Below are 16,331 nucleotides of genomic sequence, written 5' to 3' on the forward strand. Positions count from 1 at the left end.
GATTCTGGACTTTTAGACTCCAGCACTGAGAAAAAGTACCTCTATTGTTTTACACCAGCCAATTCATGGTATTTTGTTATGACAGCCCTAGGAAACTAATACACCCACCACCACCACCATCAGCACCAAATGCTCCTGCCCCATTGGTCACTTTTATTGTCCTCATAGTTCTTAGTGCCATTTAGAACAGCAATGTACTTTTACTGACTGTCTCTGTCATTATGTCAGTTCTAGGACAGCAGGGACCTTTTCTGATTTCTAAGCACAAATATTTTGTCAAATAAATTAACCATCCTGTTAAGATTACAGAAGGTAAAAATGATAACTCATTGCCAATATTCACAGCAACTATAAACCCATCCATAATCTAAAAACAAAGTCTAAAATCCAGGTCTAACTAGCACTGAGAAAGACTTCATGCCATCTTAATTATCTTGCTCTATCTGGAAAATGAACCCCTGAGCTAAAGAAAAACAGCTTTGGAAAAATAAGGGGTAAGAAGCATTCCCTACTAACTACTTCAAAGATGTGACTAAAAAAAAAAAAAAAAAAAATTTACTTCAGTATTTCCCACATGTCAGAAGACAGACTCATCTCCTGGAAGGGCAGCACCCACAAGTATCAGAAAGTTGACTGTTAACGGAAGGAGAAAGCAAAGATCTAGGGGAGAAGTGGAGACAGTTAAAAGTCAAAGTAGAAGATTTCTAGGGTTATTTGGTAAAGAAGCAATTCACGCAGCACCACAGCCAAAGTCCTCTGTATTAAAGTGGAGAACAATAACATACACTTGTAGGGAGGACTTCCCTGGTGGCCCAGTGGTTAAGAATCCGCCTGCCAACTCAGGACACGCAGGTTCAATCTCTGGTCCAGGAAGATTCCACAAACCGCCGGGCCAACTAAGTCCATGCACCCAACTACTTAACCCCTCTCTCCCTAGAGCCCCTGTTATTTAACAAGAGAAGCCGCTGCAATGTGAAGCCTGCACCCCAAATAACAGAGAAAAGCCTTTGCAGCATCGAAGATCGAGCACAGCCAAAAAATAAACAAAAAAACCCTGTACACTCAGTCTAGAGTTACTACTGTCATTTTATTGGATTCGGTTGTCGGTTGTTTGGGGGGGGGGGGGTCTCCATGTGCAATTTTTAAAAAGTGAAGTATAGAAAACATTCTAGAGAGATTTCTGATCTGGAAAAAAAAGAGGTTTAAAATTAGGAGGGGAGTTCATAATTAATCGGGTTGTCACTTTTTGGAAACACTTCTTTCCTTGATAATGCTAGAAAAACACAGAGTTGCGAAGCAGGGAAGTGTGAAGCAACCAAATGTCCCACAGAGTGGACACCTAAGGAGCTTTGAAGACAGAAAGGAATGAGAAAGAGCTCCAGCCCTAAGAAAAGGGGGTGCCCTTCTAACTTGGGAAAGCAAAACATACAAGAAGGCAACCAAATGCAGCTGCAGAGTGGACCTGGGAGAGAAGAATAAGCTCCTGGGCTGCAAGGAACTCCTACTGCCACGCGGGGTTCAAATAGGGGAGAGAGCATCCCAGGCAAAATGGCCGCACAACGGAGGCTGCGAGGGAACAAAAGGCCTCTATTGCGAAAGGGAAGCACAGCATCCGGGCAAGGACCCAGAGGTGGGCTGACCTTGTGACTGATGACTGCTTTACCCCAGATTGGTCAGAAATTTGGGATTTTTCTACTTTGTCTTTCCACATATAATCAACTAATTTTTAAAGAACCAACTAAAAAAAAAAAAAAACAACAAATACCTGCTGAATATAACTGTGGTTGGTATTTGATTTCCAAGTCACCTCTGAATTTACAGGGACACAGGGCAGGTTGGCATTAAGTCAGGTATCACTGGACAAGTCTAGGGGAAAACTGTAGTTATTTTGGTCTTCTAGTTATTTGGGTTTTAGGTAAATGGGAAATTAAGGTGTGATTAATAATTTTACTTTCTGTCTTCATAAGACTTAATAGTTCTCTAAGTGTTTTCATATACTAATTGGAAATGTGGTCACTCCAACAACCACTGTTTTGCTGTCATTTATCAGATGAAGCTCCCAGGTGTTACTGGCCCAGGGTCAGATGCTTAACAAGCAGAGATGCTGGGAACAGAACTTGGGGATCCATGATATTAATACCTACCCCTGGGCTCTTCCTGGCAAACATATTCTGCTTCTCCAAGTGGGTACTGTGATAAAAAGCACCACAAGATAGCAGGCCATTTTCAAACAGTGAAACAGTAAGGGGGAAAAAAAAAAAGTTGAATGTCTGGCAAGAAGAAGCACAATGCCATGTTTACATGTATTTTATTTAACATATGCTACTGAATCTCTTATAGAAATGTAAACATTCATTCATGTCAAATTAAACCTGCTCCTAAACTCCCACTGGGAATTAGACACATTAGATACACAGATTAAGGATCAAATGCATCCTGAAATTTCAATAGCCCTGGAAAGTTACATAAGGAATCTTCTAGATACTGACACACATGCCCCAAAGAGCCGGCTAGTGCCTCCTCTTCTGTGATAGAGTTTCTCTGACCTCTCCCCACTCACCTCTATCATTCTCTGCTCTTCAAATCACCCTGCTCTGACAGCCAATTCTTCTCAAGGTATGCCACTTCCTCTTCTGTGATAAAGAGCTTCTCTGACCTCTCCCCACTCACCTCTATCATTCTCTGCTCTTCAAATCACCCTGCTCTGACAGCCAATTCTTCTCATGGTACGCCACTTCGAGGCTGCTGCCTATTCCTCCTAGTTTCTAAAAAAACTTGAAAAAGACCATAGCTACTAAACTATCAGAACTTCCACAGGGAAAAGTAATGCATGTATTTAGTTGATTCATTTATCAGGATACATATTTAATCCTAACTTCTAAAGGTTAAAAGAAAAAAAACTGATGTAACATTTCCCCACTGTGTATTTGGTGAGTGTCATTCCTGATTTAAAATGACCAATTCCAAATGAAGGCTGTGTCTATTAACTTCTCATAAACATGTATTAATGGTGATAATTAAAACTATTTTTATTTCTTTTAAGGAAAATTATCTTGCAGTACAATACCTCTGGTAGTTACCAACTTTTTCCCTTTCTTCAGTATAACTCATAGTTATTCACATTACTGCTTTTAAAATCCATATCAGCACATAATTACTCGTCCCAAAGTTATGACCCACTAACCATTTAACTGTTTCCTCATCTTTCTCCTTCTTACTATTCTATAGCTTAGTATTAGATACCCCTTTGTTGGGCATAAGGAGGGTAAAGACAAGATGAAAACATCACCCTATGAATGCATGAGTTTAAGAGTAGAATATCATAAATGGTTTCAGAAGTCATTAGAAAAATATTCCATGAAATGGTTTTTTTCAAGGGATGAACGGAATCGTCTTAGCTATAAAACAAGGAAGGTGGAAGAGACAGTGATTCCCAGAATGGACACTTTTAAAAAATGCATATTCCTGGACACCATACCAAACCTCAAGGGTAGCAGAGGACTCAAGATTGTGACCTATAAAATGACTTTCTCTCCATTTTATCACTGTAAGCTGCATCTTATAAAGTTAGGATGGCTATGACTTCCATCTCTCTGTGTTCTACCAGCCTCAGGCTTCTGCCACCACCTTCTTTGATGTCTGTTCCCCCTGAACTCTCATCTGCACCCTGGTCCTAATCAACTCCCTTGCGTCTCCTTTCCAGGAAGACCTGTTAGCTAGGGCACAGTGGCAAGGGCAGGGCAACTGCAGAGAACCAAGGTGTGCCAACTCTGTCCCAAAGGGCAACCGTTGCCAGTCTCCCTCCTCTTTGAACTTTAGCCTATCAGGGTAGTAGTGAGGGTGAGTCTTTATGACAACTATCATGCTCCTATATCAACACAGAATAGGACCCAAAGGAGGAAAGGAACACTATTGGTTACGACTACTCAACATTCTTGTCAACACAAGGGATCCTCAAGAAATTTAAAAATTATCTCAGCTTGAATACATAATATGTTCAGATATTTAAGAGTTCATACAGTAGTAGAGGTATACTTAAACAGTATGCTAAACAAGTGTCCTTCTCATTCCCACGCCAACCACCCAGTTCTCTTCCTTGGAGCCAATCACTGTTACTAGTTCATTGTGTCACCTTCAAGAGGCAGTCTCCAGAGTCACAAACATAAACACATATTTATAAACACAGATTTAACATCAAGGACCACAAACTGCTCTGCACCTTGATTTGTTCCCTTCTTATATCTTAGAGATCATTCCACATCAGCAAATACAGAATCCACAATTATAGATCATTCCATGTCAGTTTTATAACAGCTCCCCAATAGCTGGATGGCATGACTGACTCGATGGACATCACTTTGGGTAAACTCTGGGAGTTGGTGATGGACAGGGAGGCCTCGTGCTGAGATTCATGGGGTCGCAAAGAGTCGGACACTGCTGAGCAACTGAACTGAACTGAACTGAACTGGGTCTTCTTTCTGCTCCCTATTTAACCAATCCCATATTGATGGATCTCTTGCTCTCTAAATCTTTGTTTGTTGTTACAGACAATGCCACAATGTATGTCTTGGTAAAATTCATTTTGCAATGTACAAATACATCTGTAGCAAAATCTCTTAGATTTCCTGGGATGAGAAGACAGGTGGCTTCTTAATTTTGGCAATATTGCCAAATTGCTATCCACAGATGCTGTGCCATTTTGTACCCCTACTAACAGTGTATGAGCCTGTCAGTTTCTGTGAAGCCCTGCCACCCCAAGGAATTAACAAACATTAAGATCTTTGCCAATTTAACAGGTTAAATAGTTTCAAATTGCATTTCTCATATGAGTTGAGCATAATTTTATATTTGTAAGTGCCACTAATAACTCCTTTTTTGTGAACTATTTCTTCATTTCCTTTGCCCCCTTTTCTATTAGATTAACAGTCATTTTTCTCATTGATACATAGGAACTCTTTGGATATTAATAAGTAAACCCTAGTCTATGACATGTTAAAAATAGTTTCTTCCTGGTATGATGATGTTTTCTCTTTCCTCTTATACATAGTACCTTTTCTTAAATGAAATGAATTTATCAATTTCCATCTTATGCCTTCTTTTTTTTCTTTAAGATGTTTAAAAACTTATTTTTAAGTGTAGAAATAAACATCTTTTACAGTGAAATGAAGTGAAGTGAAAGTCACTCAGATGTGTCTGACTCTTTGCGACCCCATGGACTATACAGTCCGTGGAATTCTCCAGGCCAGAATACTGGAGCCTTTCCCTTCTCCAGAGGATCTTCCCAACCCAGGGATTGAACCCAGGTCTCCTGCACTGCAGGCAGATTCTTTACCAGCTGAGCCACAAAGGAAGCCCAAGAATAATGGAGTGGGTAGCCTATCCCTTCTCCAGCGAATCTTCCCGACCCAGGAATTGAACTGGGTCTCCGGCACTGCAGGCAGATTCTCTACCAACTGAGCTATCAGGGAAGTCCATAATCTACAATAGACCATCTCTTTAGATTTACATGTTTATTTCTTCTGTTGGCATTTTTGGAAACAAAACTGGAAGACAAGCTGGTATATAATATATCCATCTACTTCCTTCCATGACCTTCCTGTTCCATTTTACTGAGTTTCTATAGAATTTGATCTCTTCTTTTCCCTGCTTTCTTACTAAAGTTTCCTACATTTGCTTGACCTACCTTGGAGATCACACTCTTTTTATAGTTCTTGCTCAATTTGAAGTTTATTGAGATCAAAAAGAATTTCATTAATGGCTTTTCATAATCAACATGCCATTCAAATTGCACTACTTTTTCTATTTTAGGGAAATTATACCACAAAAACTGTTCAGATTGTTGCCTGATGGGGTGTGAATATGCAAAAGCTTGTCTAGCTGCTAGAGACAAACAAAAAGCAAAAATGTTATCTTAATTTAAAATAAATCAGACTTTCCTCTTTATCTCCAGAGATGACATGTAACAAAAATTTTTTAATGACAATGTTCTTTTAGATACTTTATTCTTTAAACTATACTAGCTGACCATAGTATGTTACTTGTAGCAACATTGTATTACATATAAAAATATACCAAGGTAACTTCAAATATATGATAAAACTTAAGCACTGGTTTAGGAGCTGTGAAATAAAGCTATTGCTGGAAATTGAGGCCACGTTTATTTTAGATTTGACTTTTCTAAAAATATACTGCTGTTGTTCTCCCTTCTACTTCCACACTTTTCAAAAGGTGGATAGGTCTGTCTCAAGAGTTACAGTAAGAATTGCCTCAATAAGATGCAAGGTAAAAAAGTAAGAGCCGATGTCCTATTCCAGACAATTCCCTCTACACTTTTGTTTCATATTAGCTCATGGAAAGAGAAGGACACAGGAAAAGAGAAGCACAAGGTAATTTAATTTCCCCATCCTTTCCTGTCCATTGAGTTAAAAGTCAAAGCTATGGGTATCAAAATAGCAAACATCGAAAATTTTAAATAATGATATTTACTTAATCCCTCATCACACCCTCAAAAATGAAGACTTTTCTCTAAAAATCGAAGAAAAACTTTGGAGTAAAAGTTCAATTTCACTTCCTATACCAACCACTCAAAGAAAATGACAGAAAAAAGCTTCAAACCCACTGCAGACGTTGCTATTGATTCATCTCTTTAGTCACCTACCGATAATTTAGGGTTTCTGTTACCGCCAACAGAAGTAAATTATTTGGCACACTATCTTCTAATGGAGCTGGCACCTCACTGGGCAAGTCTCAGGGCCTCAGTTTTTCTACTTGGAAAATGGGAGAGGCTGGAATTGGAATAAAAGATTTTTTAAGCCCCTTTCTCTTCATGGCAAATAGATGGGGCAACAGTGGAAACAATGGCAGACTTTATTTTGGAGGGCTCCAAAATCACTGCAGATGGTGACTGCGGCCATGAAATTAAAAGACGCTTACTCCTTGGAAGGAAAGTTATGACCAACCTAGACAGCATATTAAAAAGCAGAGACATTACTTTGCCAACAAAGGTCCATCTAGTCAAGGCTATGGTTTTTCCAGTGGTCATGTATGGATGTGAGAGTTGGACTATAAAGAAAGCTGAGCACCGAAGAATTGATGCTTTTGAACTGTGGCATTGGAGAAGACTCTTGAGAGTTCCTTGGACTGCAAAGAGATCCAACCAACTCATCCTAAAGAAATCAGTCCTGGGTGTTCATTGGAAGGACTGATGTTGAAGCTGAAACTCCAATACTTTGGGCACCTGATGTGAAGAGCTGACTCATTTGAGAAGACCCTGATGCTGGGAAAGATTAAGGGTGGGAGGAGAAGGGGACGACAGAGCATGAGATGGCTGGATGGCATCACCAACTCAATGGACATGAGTTTGAGTAAACTCCGGGAATTGGTGATGGACAGGGAGGCTTGGCGTGCTGCGGTCCATGAGGTCACGAAGAGTCGGACACGACTGAGCGACTGGACTGACTGAACTGAACACCTCTAACACCTTGTGTGTGTGTGTGTGTGTGTGTTGCTCAGTCGTGTCTGACTCTTTGCGACCCCAAGGACTGTAGCCCGTGAGGCTCCTCTGTCCATGGGATTCTCCAGGTAAGAATACTGGAGCGGGTTGCCAGTTCCTTCTCCAGGGGATCTTCCTGACCCAGGGATCAAACCCAGGTCTCTGGCACTGCAGGCAAATTATTACCATCTGAGTCAACGGGGAAGCCCTCTAATACCTTATCTAATATAAAGATCATTCAAGAATCAACACATGAAGCAAATATAAGTATTTTCAGTGTCTGGGTACCTTCTTCATATATTTTATGAATTGACCTCTAGGTTTTATTGAATAGAAAAATATAAAATCCATCATCTCTAAAGGAGAAGATAACGTTTGTATATTAATCATGAATTCTTTGTACTCAGTCTCATAATGCTGGTGATATTAAATGATATGATATTAAATGATAATCTGCCAATATTTTACTTAATTATTTTTACCTATTTAAGCTTATTTTTATGTACTTAAGTTTATTTTTTATTTACTTAAGCTTATTTTACGGGTTAAGTGACATACTTAATGTTCTCTCTAGCCCAGTTATCCCTTAGATAGTCTTGGACATAAAACTAGTTGGAGTGGCCTCCTTGGAGTAGCTCTGTCCTTTGTCAACTTACTATATAGATTTTCTGAGACATTGGATCTATCCATTGGAATTCTCTCACCCAGGGTAGTTTTTACTTTCAAGTAATCTGCAAAACCACTGCAAGAAAGAGTCTTCGGACATTTCCGTTTCTCATAATTCATCACTCTATTAACATTATCCTTTTACAGATATTTGGCATTTGTTTTATACTATATTTTAATAAAAACTACATTCATAAAAACACAATGAAAGTGAATACCCACTTACAAGAAAACATTTCACATAATCCACTAGGACCTTCGAACCATCAAGAGTTAATATACTCTTGAGATTCCTGTAATACTCAAGTTGGATCTCTTAATAACCATTCATCTTTGTCTATTTTCTATTTTTCTCTTTAAAAACCAATTCAACACTGTCATTTTCCATTCCCAACAAATTTGAGTTCAACCATCCGACTATCCCTTCACTGATCTCTGTCTTTCTCTTACTTGATAATATGTGTCTTCGTGACAATAGGACTTAAGCATGAATAAGTCCTTTTAAAGCTTCTGTTTTTAAGAAATCAATAAAACCATATTTAAAGTAACTGTTCTTTGCAAGAACTGCATTTTTTTCCCCCAAAGCACTCTTAACTCAAGGAGGTCTAAACATAAATCTGGAAAAAGTTTAGGGAACAAAAGAAAAAATAGACACTTCATGCAAATTCTAAAACCAAAGCCAGATCCACCCCACACACATGCATACATATTCAACAGTGATTTGTTTCTGGTAGATGCTGTTTTGAGTAGATCCTTAAGGGCAGGCATGTTTTTGACCCAGCACTTAACAAGGCATCTGGCACATACTAGATGTTCAGTAAACGCAGACTGAATGAAGAAGAACATGCAATGTGTTCATATCACTGCCACATGAGACCCATAGGAATGACCGGCCAAGGGTATGGTAATCAAATGGATGGACATAGTATGCGTGTGTGCTAAGTAGCTTCAGTCATATCCAACTCTTTGTGAACCTATGGACGATAGTCTGCCAGGCTCCTCTGTCCAGGGGATTCTCCAGGCAAGAATACTGGAGTAGGTTGCCATGCCCTCCTCCAGGAGATCTTCTCTACCCAGGAACTGAACCCACATCTCTTGGGTTCCCTACCTTGGCAGACAGGTTCTTTATCACTAGCACCACCTCGGAAGCCCAGGAATGGATACAGAACTACCTCCAAAGCTCATGGAGACTCAGAACAACACTAGAAGGGCAGACCACCAAGTTCAGTAACTGAGATCATGTCAGTATCAGAAGTAACGTACATCATGTCAGTTATCCTTAAAATGAACTTTAGTTCATTTTCTTGATCAAAGCTACTAAGTTTACTCTGAATTTCAGATCACTGAATACATCTATTCAGGGGGTATAAGGAATGTATAGCTGAAGCAGGGGTTATTCAACCATCCTTGAATAACAGAGGTTTATAGTCCTTTATTCTCTTATGAGCTTCTTTTTTGACAACTTCTGTCTTTATTGGTAAGCAACAAGGTTTTTCCCTTGGGAGGTCTTTCTTTCTTCTCTCTTTCTGTCTTAAAGATGTTGACACATTGTCATTCAACTGCTTTTGGAACTACCAGCAAGATGTTCTCCAAATCACTATGCCAAGGGAAAGCAATTTAACACACACACATACACGTATGCTTGTTTGTATTTGATTATTTGTGTTTGCTTGTTTCCCTGGCTTTTCTGTAAGTTAGTACAATTTTGGAAAATAATTTGGCAATTTCTGTAAGCTGAATATTCACACATCCTACACAATCAACAATTCTATACCTTGGTATTCACCCAAGGGAAACACCTGCCCGTGTGCCCCAGGAAATATGAACGAGCAAAGTAGAATTCTGCAATCTTCTTAAAAATGAAAAAAGAAATGGGGGAGGCTAGTGGTAGGAGAGCAGGGAAACATTTTGTTACAGATACATGATGGAATATTGTACAGCAGTGTAAGTCAATGAACTACAGCTACATACAACATAGATGAATCACAGTGACATATTGTTGAGTAGGGAAAAAAAGTCTCCCACATCAACAGATAGTACATGACACCTTTTTCTCAATATTAAAAACAAACTAAAAAAAGGTATTATAATTATTACTTAAGTTCTGCTATTAAAAACAACAACAACCAAAAATATCTTCTTTTGAGAATTTGTGCTTTATCCTTCCATAGAGGACCACAAACTTCTATCTACTTATGCATTAACGTAATTCTACAATTATAGAATTATGTATAATTCTATACAATTCTTCAACAATGCTACAGATATCCAACAACAAATATTTCATCTTGGACGGACTTTACCTTTCTTCTTGGAATAAAGTTAACTAACACAAGGTTAAAGCAATCTAAGGACAAGAAAACTTATTTTAAGCAATTCTGTAAAAGTCTAACAATCACATTTTACTAGAGCCAAGAGACAACTGATAAATCATCATAATCTGAAACTAAGATATCCCAAAAGGAATTCATCCACTGATTGTATAATTGAGCTATCAACATCAAAACTGAAAATACGGGCAAACCCTGGATTTTTTAGGCTTTCTAAAAGCAAAAATTTTAATTTCAAATGCTATGTTTCTACTTGGAGAAAAAAAAATGTTATTTTTAGTGGGAAACACATGACATTCTGGGTAAAAGAATGACAGGATTAACAGTCCACCTATCAGGGCCTTCCTTATAACCCAAGGAGGGCTATGCATACATATTCTCTATAGGTGATTATAGCCCAGTTACACTGCAGCTTCCCTTCGACCTTGGGAACTCTGCTCACTCTGAGTTACTGCGAGGTCTTCTGTTTCATTTATTATTAGTCTTTGTATCTGCAATGCTGTAGCATTGGATAGGAATATCAACATTGCGAGGTCGCAGTGCCTAAAACTGTAGAAATGCTTCCAAAAAACAAAAAAGGGAGGAGGGAGAGTGGAAAAAATACTACAAAAGGAAAATAAAGTTAATGATATTAAGATGGCCTATTAAATTTTTTTACTTTTGGAGAGAGACTATATTTGCTAATCATCTCTGTGAAATACAGCTATCCGTTAGCATACAATTTTTAAATTTAAGAAAAGATAGTCAAGAAAAAAAAAATTGGTATTGGGGTGGGGGGATCACAATTTACTAAAACTAGTCCAGGGATTTAAAAATGGAAATTCGTATATAGAAAAAGCCTATAGGACTTTGCATCCGGGAGAAAGAAATAATCTGGCACCCCTGTGGGTTCACTTTAGTTTCCTGTCAGTTGCTTCACGTCCATTATGTAATGCTTTCCCCAGCTTTAAGTCTCTATGTTTAAGCTACCTTCAGGTATGTAACAGAACTGCTACAAAATCAGTATCTGGCCATAACTTTCAAAAACAGCTCAAAAGATGTCATGCAGATGTATCTGTATTCAGCAGAGGCTTAAAAAAAAAAAAAAAATGTGCTGGTGTCATTACTTCTAGCCGGCTTCCTCCCCAGGTCTCCCATCCCTTCCTCCCCGGCATCTCTGGCCACACGGTTTGCGGGCAGCTCCCGGCTGGATGCAGGGGAAGCACGTCTTGACTGCAATGCAAACCCTGTCCCGGTCTGAACCAGGGAAGGCAGGCTCCGGCCCGGCCGGGGGTGTGAACGAAGGCTGCAGGGAAGGCTGCAGGGGACCTAGCAGCGGGTGGGCAGGGGTGCCCCGAGAGGGCAGTCCGCAGTGCACGCGCACAATCAAACCCAATGCACAACTTCCCCAGCCGCTCCTCTCGGCTCCCCAGCTTCCCAGAAAGGTGCGGCGTAGGCGTCAGCTGGAGCTGGCGCGGGCGCGCGGGTTCGGTTCTCCGCCGACAATTACATCAGTCCCTGTCCCTGCCCCAGCTTCCAACCCAGCAGCCGGGGCGCGGGGGGCGCGGGGAGCGCGGGGGGATGCGGGCGGGAGAGCCGGGCGCCCGGAATTCCCCACCACGAGGGGGAGGGGAGGGCGGGGAGCGGGGACCATGACCCAGACGCCCCCTCCCACCACGGCCGCGGGGCGGGATTGTCACCGCCACCTCCCGCTCTCCAGTCAGGGGAACCCCCGGAAGGCTACGATGCCTCGGGGGCCCAAAGCCAGGCTGCCCGGCCGCGCGTCCCTGAGGGTCCTCGGCCCTCCGGCCGCGCACAATGCCCCCGGGCCGCGGTGCGGGCACCGTCGTGCGGCTCCGGGTGTCCCCTCCGCAGCTAGGAGACCTACCGGGAAGACCAGCAGCGGTGCTGCCGATGGTGCGGTGGCAGCGACGGGAGGCGGGAGACGGCCCCGGCGGACGGGCGCGCGGTCCGGCCGGGGAGCCGAGGCGCGGGCGCCGCCTGCGTGGAGCCGCGGTCTCCGGCACCCACAGCGGCGGCGGCGGCGGCGGCGGCGGCGCTGCGCCTCCAGTGGTCCGCGGCGCCGCAGCCCCTCCTCTCCCACGGGCGGGGCGCGCTGGCGGGGCGGTGCTCCCGGCTCCCCGCCCCCGGCTCCCGCTGGCTGGCGGAGCTCGACTGGAACCGCCGCTCGCCGGACCTGCTGGACACCTTCTCCGAGCCTCCCGGAGAGCCGCGGGCTGGGCGCGCCAAACCTCGGGACGCGCGGGGCCTCACTGCCTGGGCTCACCTCCGGCCGGCCCCGGTGGGAAGACCCCTGCTGTCCAGAGACCACAGCCGTGGAGCCCTTGACCCGGCAGACCCGGGCCTGAGCGCCGTAGAAACGACCCGGTTCGCCCTAGCTCCAGCCAGCGGAGGTGGGCCAGCTGGCCCCAACCCTCGGGGCCCGGAGAGCAGCCGCTCGAGCACCGTGGGAGAGCGGATTCGGAAGAGAACGGCAGCCCGGTCACCTCCCCGGAGACGATGCCCAGCCCGTCTCGGGCCTTCATTCAGGTGATCAGTAAACAGACAGGACTGGGTTTGCCTGCTCCCAGGCGTCCCTGACACTGGCGAGCAAAAAGTTCTCAGGCCCGGAGAAACACCTCACTAGGACCCTTGCCACCCTCTGACATTCTTCTACACTTAAACCGTTCGCAGCCTGTGCCAGGGCAGCTTAACCTAAAGGCAAATATGCTAGGAAGGACGGGGTGATTTCTTCTGTAGATGGATGACTGAGGAAATATCGGAAGTATCTCAAGACATTTCTGTTATCACCATCTTCAGGAGAAAAAAATCCCGAGCACACGGATTGTCGCAGGAGCTACTATCAAAGCAGCGCTGGAGTGCTTTGTGGGCTCTCTGGGGATCCGGACTGGATGAAGGAGACTAGCGATGCCTTTAAAAATTTTAAGATATTGCTGCTCACAGAGGCAATTCTGATGGCATTTCACCGTTCTCTGTGCTGATTAAAAACAACCACCACCACCTTGTTTTGCTGCGAAACATAATCATATACACTCATTCTCGCACAATTTCTCTTGACTTTCCCATCTCACTTTTTGGTTTAGCATTTTCCACCCAAACATCAAAAAATAATAGGTGCTGGACCCTGTGACGTGTCCGTTTCACCTTAACTCCTTCCCTATGAAGAAATTCTCCTCAAGGAACAACTGGGGTGCTGACCTTCACTTGACCATCACCACATTTTCACCCCTTTCATCTGGATTCTATTAATAGAAACTCTACTGAAACTGCTCTCTTTCTTAAAAAAAACAAAAAGGTAAATCCCATATATAAGAAAATAAAGTGTGAAAGGAGATCAGAGAGCACACACAGAGTAGTTAGCCTAAAGAAATGCTCAAATATTTTAAGGGAACCTCTAGGAGCAGAGAACCGTAAACTGTTAGGGAGGGTGGAGGGACTATCACACCCTAAATATCATGTTTTACCCTAAGAACACTTGTATGCTTTCAATCTATTCCATAGTATCTCTGTTGTATTATTTTATTTATTCAGTTAGTTATTGGCAGCTGTGCAGCTTGTGGGATCTCAGTTCCTGGACCCTCGGCAGTGAAAACGCAGAGTCCTAACCACTGAACTGTCAGGGAATTCCTCGTTTTACTATTTGAAAATTAGGTTTTAAATATCAGGGGGCAAGTCTCCTACATGTCTTATTGATTAGTGATCAAATAAGCTGTGATGGCACTATACCCATCCATTTGGGGATATGGGTGAAATGGAGAGCTGACATGAAATAATATAAAGGCAGGTTTTCCAGTCTGTGTATCACAATATTTTGAAAACTTAGACTGGTATATGTATGTAAATATGAATAACAGGCTTCTCACTGCTTTCTGAGCTATGACAGGGTTATTGCTCAGAAGTTGCCAGAAAGCAATGTTTTCATTAAATGTACTCTTGTTGAGAGATTAGGTCACAAGTCATATGTTGGCAAAAAGGATCTCTGCTTCCTGATTCAGTCCTTCAGTTTGTCTCAGAAATACTTGTTCATAGACTTTTTCAATGAAAGAAGATAAAGATATTCTTAAATACTACTATTAATGCCATAATTTCAGGACACGGAAATAAATTGGAATCATAGCCCCCACCATCAATTCTTTTCATATCACTCTCACACTTTATTTTCATTGTAATTTTTCTACGTGTATAATTTTAGCTGGGATTTCTTAGGCATACTGAAAAGCTAATGGTTCAGCGAAAGATGCAATCCCAAAGCATCAAGAGTAAGGAAAAGACATGTGCAACAAAGAAGAACAGGAAGCAAATACATGGTGGTGTATTGCCAGCCTGGTCTGTGCTTCATGACCCTGAGGAGATGCAGCCAGTTCCTTAGCCATGTGATGTGTCTATGAACAGTTCAGTTCAGTCACTCAGTCGTGCCCGACTCTTTGCAACTCCATGGACTGCAGCATGCCAGGACTCCCTGTCCATCACCAGCCCATCGAGTTGGTAATGCCACCCAACCATCTCATCTTCTGTTGCCCCCTTCTCCTCCTACCTTTGATCTTTCCCAGCATCAGGGTCTTTTCCAGGGAGTCAGTTCCTCCCATCAGGTGGCCAAAGCAGGCTCTATAGAAAACATTTGCGGAAGCTATCTGTTAAAGCAAGGACCAAAAAAGAAATTTACCTGCAAGCTCCCTCCCAATTCCTATCCCCCACTGGTCAAAAGTTACCCGGCTGGTGGTTAATCCTCCCAGCTTCCGAGTTGAATCATCTGATCCATTTGGTAAAAAGAAACAAACCCCATCCTTTGCAGCCATTGTATGGTATTTCTGCAGGAGTGTTCTACAGGCAGATTGGTTATTCTGGAAACTCCTGTTTTCCAGAATCCCGTTGTAGGTTTGTGTTTGTCCGGGTGGAGAAAGCTGAAGTTGTCTGAGGTTTGAGTTTCATTTAAACAGAAGTGAAGCAGCAGCCATTCAACTCTGAAAGTTGTAATTGGTTAGATGTGGCAAAAGACAAACGCCTGGATGTAAGAAAGTTCTTGTTCTCACTCTTCTCTGTCCTGTGTTCTCCTTGGCCAAACAACTGCGACCACAGTCAGGCTAATGGACTCTTCATAGAGACTCAGAGGTGGGAGTCACAAAGACCCCACCACTTTTCCATAGACATGTATACTGGTCGTCCACGTGGTCCTGCCACAGCAGCTGAATGTGCCTAGCTTCCAGATTTCCCTCCAAGCTCAGACTCCTTTGCTTATGTCAGGGCTGGTCTCTCATCTTTCAACAACCACTTTTCAGTCTCTTAATTACCCACCTCCTCCCACAAGTGTGGAAGTCTAATTCTTTTAATAAATTCTTTAACATTCTCAGAGGGCTTCTGCTTCCCTGATCGAACCACATTGTTGAGGACTTAAACTTGTGGCTGCTCTGCTCCATGAGTCACTTGGTGGTGGGGGGCGGGCAGTTGAAGCAGTTGAGGCGTATCTCAGAGACCCAGAGAAATGTGAGGCCAAGAGAAGCTGGGGAAGTATTCTAGCTGTGTCCTATATAAGCAACACTAATATTTATAATCTGCTTAGTGTTTGTTCGTTAAGTGTTCAGCCTTGAAAATATTTTCAGTATTGCTAAATTATTCACTACTTTCATATTAAATTAACCTAATTTAGTGAATCACTCCCATATTATCAAAATGAACAATGGCTCATTTTACCTTTGTTAAAACATCATTTTGGTTCCTTGAATGGAAAACAATAAATCAAATCTCAGTTAGAAAATTATGACTAGTATCTTTCCCCAGCTATGGAAGCATCCTATCCATGTATAAAGTTGAGCATGAAGATGAGCAATCCCTTTGTAATTTACTCT

General features: G+C 42.4%; 1 protein-coding gene across 9 annotated transcripts in view; it reads right to left on the bottom strand.

Annotated features, from left to right (window-relative positions):
• Window positions 1–12,538, bottom strand: part of OSBPL6 (oxysterol binding protein like 6) — a 202,918-nt gene extending 190,380 nt beyond the window's left edge. For 7 of the 9 annotated variants that reach the window (XM_070475976.1, XM_070475975.1, XM_070475980.1 and 4 more), the window contains exon 1: window positions 12,356–12,538. The gene's annotated coding sequence lies outside the window, so the exon portion shown is untranslated. The remainder of the gene's footprint in view (window positions 1–12,355) is intronic. The other 2 variants (XM_070475983.1, XM_070475982.1) reach the window with 1 other exon arrangement.
• Between the last annotated feature and the right edge of the window lie 3,793 nt (window positions 12,539–16,331).

The sequence above is a fragment of the Odocoileus virginianus genome, chromosome 13 (assembly GCF_023699985.2).
Source record: "Odocoileus virginianus isolate 20LAN1187 ecotype Illinois chromosome 13, Ovbor_1.2, whole genome shotgun sequence".
NCBI classification, from domain to species: domain Eukaryota; kingdom Metazoa; phylum Chordata; class Mammalia; order Artiodactyla; family Cervidae; genus Odocoileus; species Odocoileus virginianus.